At 43.8% G+C, this 8,171-nt stretch overlaps 1 non-coding gene across 1 annotated transcript; it reads left to right on the top strand.

Moving 5' to 3' along the window:
- Window positions 1-7,222: 7,222 nt before the first annotated feature.
- On the top strand, window positions 7,223-7,295 carry TRNAR-UCU. The gene has a single exon. It is a non-coding gene; the product is annotated as a tRNA-Arg (tRNA).
- The last annotated feature ends 876 nt before the right edge of the window (window positions 7,296-8,171 follow it).

The following is an 8,171-nucleotide window of genomic DNA, read 5'->3' as shown; positions in this document are numbered from 1 at the left end:
CCAGCTCTCAATCACACACAGACACACATGCTTTCTCTCTTACTTATACACGCAGGCTCTTAATCATACATAAGAACATAAGAAAATGCCATACTGGGTCAGACCAAGGGTCCATCAAGCCCAGCATCCTGTTTCCAACAGTGGCCAATCCAGGCCATAAGAACCTGGCAAGTACCCAAAAACTAAGTCTATTCCATGTAACCATTGCTAATAGCAGTGGCAATTATCTAAGTGAACTTAATAGCAGGTAATGGACTTCTCCTCCAAGAACTTATCCAATCCTTTTTTAAACACAGCTATACTAACTGCACTAACCACATTCTCTGGCAACAAATTCCAGAGTTTAATTGTGCGTTGAGTAAAAAAGAACTTTCTCCGATTAGTTTTAAATGTGCCCCATGCTAACTTCATGGAGTGCCCCCTAGTCTTTCTACTATCCGAAAGAATAAATAACCAATTCACATCTACCCGTTCTAGACCTCTGATGATTTTAAACACCTTTATCATATCCCCCCTCAGTCGTCTCTTCTCCAAGCTGAAAAGTCCTAACCTCTTTAGTCTTTCCTCATAGGGGAGTTGTTCCATTCCCCTTATCATTTTGGTAGCCCTTCTCTGTACCTTCTCCATCGCAATTATATCTTTTTTGAGATGCGGCGACAAGAATTGTACACAGTATTCAAGGTGCGGTCTCACCATGGAGCGATACAGAGGTATTATGACATTTTCCGTTTTATTCACCATTCCTTTTCTAATAATTCCCAACATTCTGTTTGCTTTTTTGACTGCCGCAGCACACTGTACCGACGATTTCAATGTGTTATCTACTATTTTATTTATTTATTTATTTAAAATTTTTATATACCGGCATTCATGTTGCAAACACATCATGCCGGTTACATATAACAGGGGTGTACAGTAAACAATTCAATAACCTATTTGTGTAGAAGGAAGCAGTTACAAATAACAAGGTAATAGAACTGGGAGGAGAGAAGAAAAGAAAGAGAATAACATTAGGTATAGGTATTTACATTAGTAATAACATTTTTACATGTGGAAGTGGTAGAATCTGGCTGAATAGAATTAATCGGTGTCCGGGAAAGCTTTTTTAAACAGCCAGGTCTTAAGTCTCTTCCTGAAGGTTGGGAGGCTGGGCTCCTGTCTAAGGTCCGGTGGGATGGAGTTCCATAGAAGGGGGCCGGCTGTTGAAAAGGCCCGATCTCTCAAGGTAATGTGTTTGGTAGTTTTGGCTGGGGGCACTTGAAGAGATCCTCTGAGTGTGTCTCTTGTTGGTCTGGAGGAGTTATAAATTTGGAATGGGACTTGTAAGTCGAGTGGGGTGTGTTGATGGATGGTTTTGTATATTATGGAAAGAGATTTGTAGAGGATTCTAAAGTGAACAGGCAACCAGTGGAGATCTTTTAGGATTGGAGATATATGGTCCCTCCTCCTGGAGTTTGTCAGTAATCTTGCCGCAGCGTTTTGTAACATCTGGAGGGGTCTAGTATAGGAGGAAGGTAGGCCCAGAAGGATAGAGTTACAGTAATCGATCTTAGAAAAAATGATAGCTTGTAGAATGGTTCTGAAGTCCTGAGTGTGGAAGAGTGGTCTAATTCTTTTCAGAACTTGGAGTTTGTGGAAACAGTCCTTGGTGGTTCTGTTGATGTAAGCTTTAAGGTTCATCCGGTTATCAATTAATACTCCTAGATCTCTCACCTGTGTAGTAGTTGGGATAGTTGGAGGATTAGAGATGGCATTATTATCTGGGGAGATGAGAAGCAGTTCTGTTTTAGAGGAGTTTAAAACTAGGTTTAGGTTAGCCAGGAGATGTTTAATTTCGAAGAGACAGTTTTCCCAGTGAACCAATGTTTTTGTGTAAGATTCTTTAATGGGTATCACGATCTGGATGTCGTCGGCGTAGAGGAAATGTTTGAGGTTAAGGTTGGAGAGGAGTTGGCAGATAGGTAAAAGATAAATGTTAAAGAGTGTAGGTGACAGTGAGGAGCCCTGGGGGACACCTATGTATGCGTCCATTCGTGAAGATTCTTTGTTCTGTATCTTAACCTTGAAGCCTCTGTTGGAGAGAAAAGATTTAAACCATGAGAGAGCTGTGCCTGAGATACCTATAGAAGCCAGAATGGAAGTGAGAATGGAATGATTGACCGTATCAAAGGCGGCTGATAGGTCCAGTAGAATTAAGAGGAAGGATTGGCCTTTGTCAAGGCCCATTAATATGAAGTCAGACATGGAGATGAGGAGGGATTCTGTGTTCAGTGACTTGCGAAATCCGTATTGTGATTGGAATAGGATTTTGTTTTCTTCTATGTATTCGGAGAGTTGAGTATTGACAACTTTTTCTAGAATCTTGGCTATGAATGGGAGATTGGCGATAGGACGGAAGTTGTTGGGGTCTTTAGGATCCAAGTTGGGTTTTTTGAGTAGAGGTTTGATGGAGGCCAATTTGAGGTCGTCAGGATATAGTCCTTGGGAGAGTGAGCAGTTTATGATGTCCGACAAGGTTTTAGCGATGGAGTCAGGGATGGCCAGGAGCAGTTTGGTGGGGATAGTATCCAAAGGATGGGAGGAAGGTTTCATTCTTCTTATAAGAGTTTGTATCTCTAAGATAGAGATGGGTTCAAGTGTTTCCAGACCATTGTTGTTGAGGGATGATTGTTGAAGAGACTGGTAAAGAGCAGGGTCGGTGGGATTAGAAGGCAGATGAGTTAGAAGGCTGTTGACTTTGTTGTGAAAATGAAGAGCAAGTTCTTCAGCTTTGGGTTGTGCTAGGTCGTTGGGAATCTCCTGTGGGATGATTTGGGTGAGATTGGAGACATAGGCGAAGAGGGCTTTTGCGTCGAAGATTAAGTGGTGAATCTTGGATGCATAGTAGTCCCTTTTGGATTTAGAGGTAGTTGACTTGTATTGATGGAGGGTGGCTTTGTAGATGGATCGTGTATTGGTGCTTGGGGATTTGCGCCAGTCGCTCTCTTTCTGTCTTAGATTTTGTTTTAGCTTTCTTAGTTCTTCCGTGAACCATGGTTGTCTTTTGGAGGCGTTTGGGAGTGATTTTTTGGTTGCTAGCGGACATAGCTTGTCGGCTATGGAATCTGTGATGGCTTTCCAAGAGCGGAGAGCTGTGTTCGGGTTTGAGAGATCAATGGATGGAAGTTGAGAGGCTAGGTGGGAGCTGAGGTCTTCTGTAGAGCAGGATCTTCTGTATGGGAAAGATGGTGAGGGCCCTTTGGAGGTGGAGGGTTTGTTCAATGAGAATGCGGTTGAGATAAGTGAGTGATCAGACCAAGGGACCTTCTTGCTTTTGAGGCGTGAAGAATGTTTGATGCCTGGGTTAATAAAGATAAGATCCAGCGTGTGGCCTGCTTTGTGTGTGGGTTTGGTAACTAGTTGTTTGAAACCCAGGGCTGAGAGGGCAGAGAGAAAGGATTCACAGCTGGATGATGGGGTAGGATTGTCCACATGCAGATTAAAATCTCCTAGGATAATTGCTGGAGCGTCCAGTTTGATGAGGGTTGTGATTTCCTCTACTAAGGGGGAGGGGTCTGTCTCAAGGAGGCCCGGAGGGGCGTAGACGAGTAGGATTTGTAGTTGTTCCGAGGTGAAGAGACCCATTTCTAGTTTAGAGTCTGAGTTGTATGGGTGCTGGATGAACCCGAGGTCTTTTTTTGATGCAAATAGGAGTCCTCCTCCTCTTTTTTTCAGTCGGGGGATGGAGAAGATGTCGTAGTTTGATGTGGGAAGTTGGTTTATAATTGCTGTGTCCGTGGGTTTGAGCCATGTTTCTGTTATAGCACATATATCTGGTTTGGTATCAAGGAGATAGTCGTTGAGGATTAGAGATTTCTTGGACAGAGATTGTGCATTGAATAGTGAAAGTGAGAATACAGTGAGGCCTAAGAGTTGGGTGATGGGTGTTATCAAAATTGGGGTGAATGATTTAAGGTTTCGGTGTAGCGCCTGTCGTTTGTGTTGTAGTATGAATGATCTGTTCGGTTTTCCTATTGCTGACAGGCTGTGTTGTAAAATAGGTATTGGGAAGGTGGGGAACATTTTAGCGTGTAGTGCTTGTGTTGTAGTGGTGCTGCGTTAGTGCTGTTGATGGACCGAGGGGCGAAGGCAGTCTTTGTGAGTCTTTTGTTTTAATGTAGAGTGCTGAGAGGTAGTTGTTTTGCTGTTGCTTGAGTGTTGTTTGCTCAGGATGGTTGCTTGTTCAGGATGGTTGCTTGCTGAATGCTTGCAGGATGGTTGCTTGCTGAATGCTTGCAGGATGGTTGCTTGCTGAATGCTTGTAGTATGGTTGCTTGCTGAATGCTTGTAGTATGGTTGCTTGCTGAATGCTTGCAGTATGGTTGCTTGCTGAATGCTTGCAGGATGGTTGTTAGCTGAATGCTTGCAGGATGGTTGTTAGCTGAATGCTTGCAGGATGGTTGCTTGCTGAATGCTTGCAGGATGGTTGCTTGCTGAATGCTTGCAGGATGGTTGCTTGCTGAATGCTTGCAGGATGGTTGCTTGCTGAATGCTTGTAGTATGGTTGCTTGCTGAATGCTTGTAGTATGGTTGCTTGCTGAATGCTTGCAGTATGGTTGCTTGCTGAATGCTTGCAGGATGGTTGCTTGCTGAATGCTTGCAGGATGGTTGCTTGCTGAATGCTTGCAGGATGTTTGTTTGTTTGACACCTAGATCTCTTTCTATGACACCTAGATCTCTTTCTTGGGTTGTAGCACCTAATATGAAACCCAACATTGTGTAATTATAGCATGGGTTATTTTTCCCTATATGCATCACCTTGCACTTATCCACATTACATTTCATCTGCCATTTGGATGCCCAATTTTCCAGCCTCACAAGGTCTTCCTGCAATTTATCACAATCTGCTTGTGATTTAACTACTCTGAACAATTTTGTGTCAGCTGCAAATTTGATTATCTCACTCGTCGTATTTCTTTCCAGATCATTTATAAATATATTGATCAGTAAGGGTCCCAATACAGATCCCTGAGGCACTCCACTGTCCACTCCCTTCCACTGAGAAAATTGCCCATTTAATCCTACTCTCTGTTTCCTGTCTTTTAGCCAGTTTGCAATCCACGAAAGGACATCGCCACCTATCCCATGACTTTTTACTTTTCCTAGAAGCCTCTCATGAGGAACTTTGTCAAACACCTTCTGAAAATCCAAGTATACTACATCTATCGGTTCACCTTTAACTACATCTACCGGTTCACATACACATGATCTCTCTCACTCACAAAGGATCTCAATCATACACACATACTCTTTCACTCAAACAGGTTTTCAATCACAAACTTACACATACAGGTTCCCAATCTTAAATTTACATTCATGCTTTCTTTCTGACAGGCAGGCTCTCAATTACAGACATACTCTCTTTCACATATACAGGCTCTCAATCATTCACATACATGCAATCTCTCACTCACACACACAGGATCTCAAACACACATGCTTGCTCACTCATTCATTCACTCTCTCTCTCCCCCACCCCCACCCCGGGAACTCGCGGCAGCAGCAGCCTCCTCCCAACACTAACCTCCTTCATTTTCAGCCCTCGTGGAGGAGGAGTCCCATCGGCCGCGGGGGTTGACGTTCTTCTTCATTTTCCTCCGAGCCACGCTGCACATTCTTCAGACCGTGCCTCTCTTCTGTTCTTCGGTCCGATTCTGACCACACTAGCATAGTCTCTTCTTCCCGCGCACGGACCCGATGCTCACCACTTCCTCTTCCGGGCCACGGGGTGGGGGGGGGGGGGGGCGGAGAAGAGACCATGCCAATGCACTGACTCCAGCTGTCCTGCCACGTTCCGCCCGGGCTGACAGCATTTTAAGCCCAGGCGGAAGAGGACCGGGGAGCAGCTGGGTCAGCAGGGGACCGGGATGTGTGGCGACACACCTGTGTGTTCTTGGCGACACATAAGAAAATGCCATACTGGGTCAGACCAAGGGTCCATCAAGCCCAGCAGCCTGTTTCCAACAGTGGCCAATCCAGGCCATAAAAACCTGGCAAGTACCCAAAAACTAAGTCTATTCCATGTTACCATTGCTAATGGCAGTGGCTATTCTCTAAGTGAACTTAATAGCAGGTAATGGACTTCTCCTCCAAGAACTTATCCAATCCTTTTTTAAACACAGCTATACTAACTGCACTAACCACATCCTCTGGCAACAAATTCCAGAGTTTAATTGTGCATTGAGTAAAAAAGAACTTTCTCTGATTAGTTTTAAATGTGCCCCATGCTAACTTCATGGAGTGCCCCCTAGTCTTTCTACTATCTGAAAGAGTAAATAACCGATTCACATCTACCCATTCTAGACCTCTCATGATTTTAAACATCTCTATCATATCCCCCCTCAGCCGTCTCTTCTCCAAGCTGAAAAGTCCTAACCTCTTTAGCCTTTCCTCATAGGGGAGCTGTTCCATTCCCCTTATCATTTTGGTAGCCCTTCTCTGTACCTTCTCCATCACAATTATATCTTTTTTTAGATGCGGCGACCACACTGGTGTGTCGCGACACACCGGTTGAGAACCACTGCTGTAAAGGGTGCAGGGCCTCTGGAAGCTGGGGCTGTGAAGTTGAAAGCCTGGATTGCTCACTGTGATCTCTGGAGACTTCTCCTGGAGGATGCTGGGAGTACTATGTGGATGAGCCTTCTGGTCCTCTTCTACTGCTAAGTGAACAGTAATAATCTAATTGCTTGTGTGTTTCCTGATGAAGTATTAAGCTTAGCCCTGTGTAACTTAGAAATAAAGCATTATTAAGATAAACAGTTTGGTGAATACTCTAAGCAGATGGACAGGAAAGATTGCTGTGAAATAAGGAGGTACACACATCAGGGAGGTGTGGTTGGAAATACTAACTCATCTCCCTACTACAGAAATGAAAGTTCCAGACCAAAATTAGAGCTCTTTATACAAACTGTCATGAAGAAATCACAGCATATAGGAACTTTGAATAGAGAGGTGGTCAAGTACTTTGGTTTTCCGTCACATAGTCTTACATGAATTAGGAAATGCTTTTGAGAAACTTATTCAAAGTATTCCGGGACTTTACTAAGGAGCACATAAGTCGTAGAGCTAGATAGATTGAAAGTCCCCAGTGAAGCAGAAAATAGAATCAGAAGAGCCTAGAAGGGTCCAGGTGGCACATATTAGCCATCTTCAGGATGTTTAAGCAAAGGGGCTTGCTCGTATGACCCCAGTGGCCTAATGGATAAGGTATTGGCCTTCTAAGCCTGGGATTGTGGGTTCAAGTCCCACCTGGGGTGGGTTGTGGTGTTTTATAGCTACATCTTCATCCTGCCATTGTTTTCTGCCTCACAGTGACCTGCAAGTCATAAACAGTATCCAGAGAAACAATGATGCTTCATGTCACAAGTATAAACACAATGAGCAGTGCTGAACATCTTGGAAGACATGCAGGCTAGGATGGCAGCATTCAAACAGATGAAGGGTATACATAATATAAAAACGGTGAGAATACATTTGTGCAAAGCTCATGTTCTAACACTTTTATCATATGAAGAAGAAGAAGACAGACCCAGCTGTAATCTCAGGAAGAATTTCTATTCAGAAAAGGAGAAGGATAAGTGAAACAGGTCTCCAGAGCATACAGATGTGGAAGGAATAGCGAAGGGGATTGACCTGCAGCAGGGATATTGGAAAAAGAAGGTGGGAGAGATCATCACCTAAGAGCCTTGTTCACAAATGACCCTTTCCCAGTCTGTATTTATGGCAAGATTCATTTGTGAATATGACTCAAATGTAACTATCAGATATTGTGGAACTAGAAAGCATGGTAGGCTACATGGGCCTTGGCATCCTCACCTGCCAACAAATTCAGTATTTCAGTGCTTTCTTTACCTCAACACTCCTAACGTTATGACATTCTGTAGCAAAAATGACTGCAGATTGGAAACTGAACAGCTGCTTGCCTTTCCAAGGGCAGATTCTCTGGGCACTATAGGACATATCTGGATTCTAGATTCACATCATCTTTCCTGTCGTGCTTCTCTCTGCAGCTAATTCCAGTTTCTCTGATAGTACCCACGTGAAGCACTCTGCCCTAGCACTATAGGGGTATTATGGTTCCCGGTGCTGAAGAAGTATAGTGAGAAGAATCTGAATTGGGTTTGAGAGGCTAT

This window comes from Rhinatrema bivittatum, chromosome 3 (genome assembly GCF_901001135.1).
Source record: "Rhinatrema bivittatum chromosome 3, aRhiBiv1.1, whole genome shotgun sequence".
NCBI classification, from domain to species: domain Eukaryota; kingdom Metazoa; phylum Chordata; class Amphibia; order Gymnophiona; family Rhinatrematidae; genus Rhinatrema; species Rhinatrema bivittatum.
This window is presented reverse-complemented; position numbering and strand designations above follow the sequence as displayed.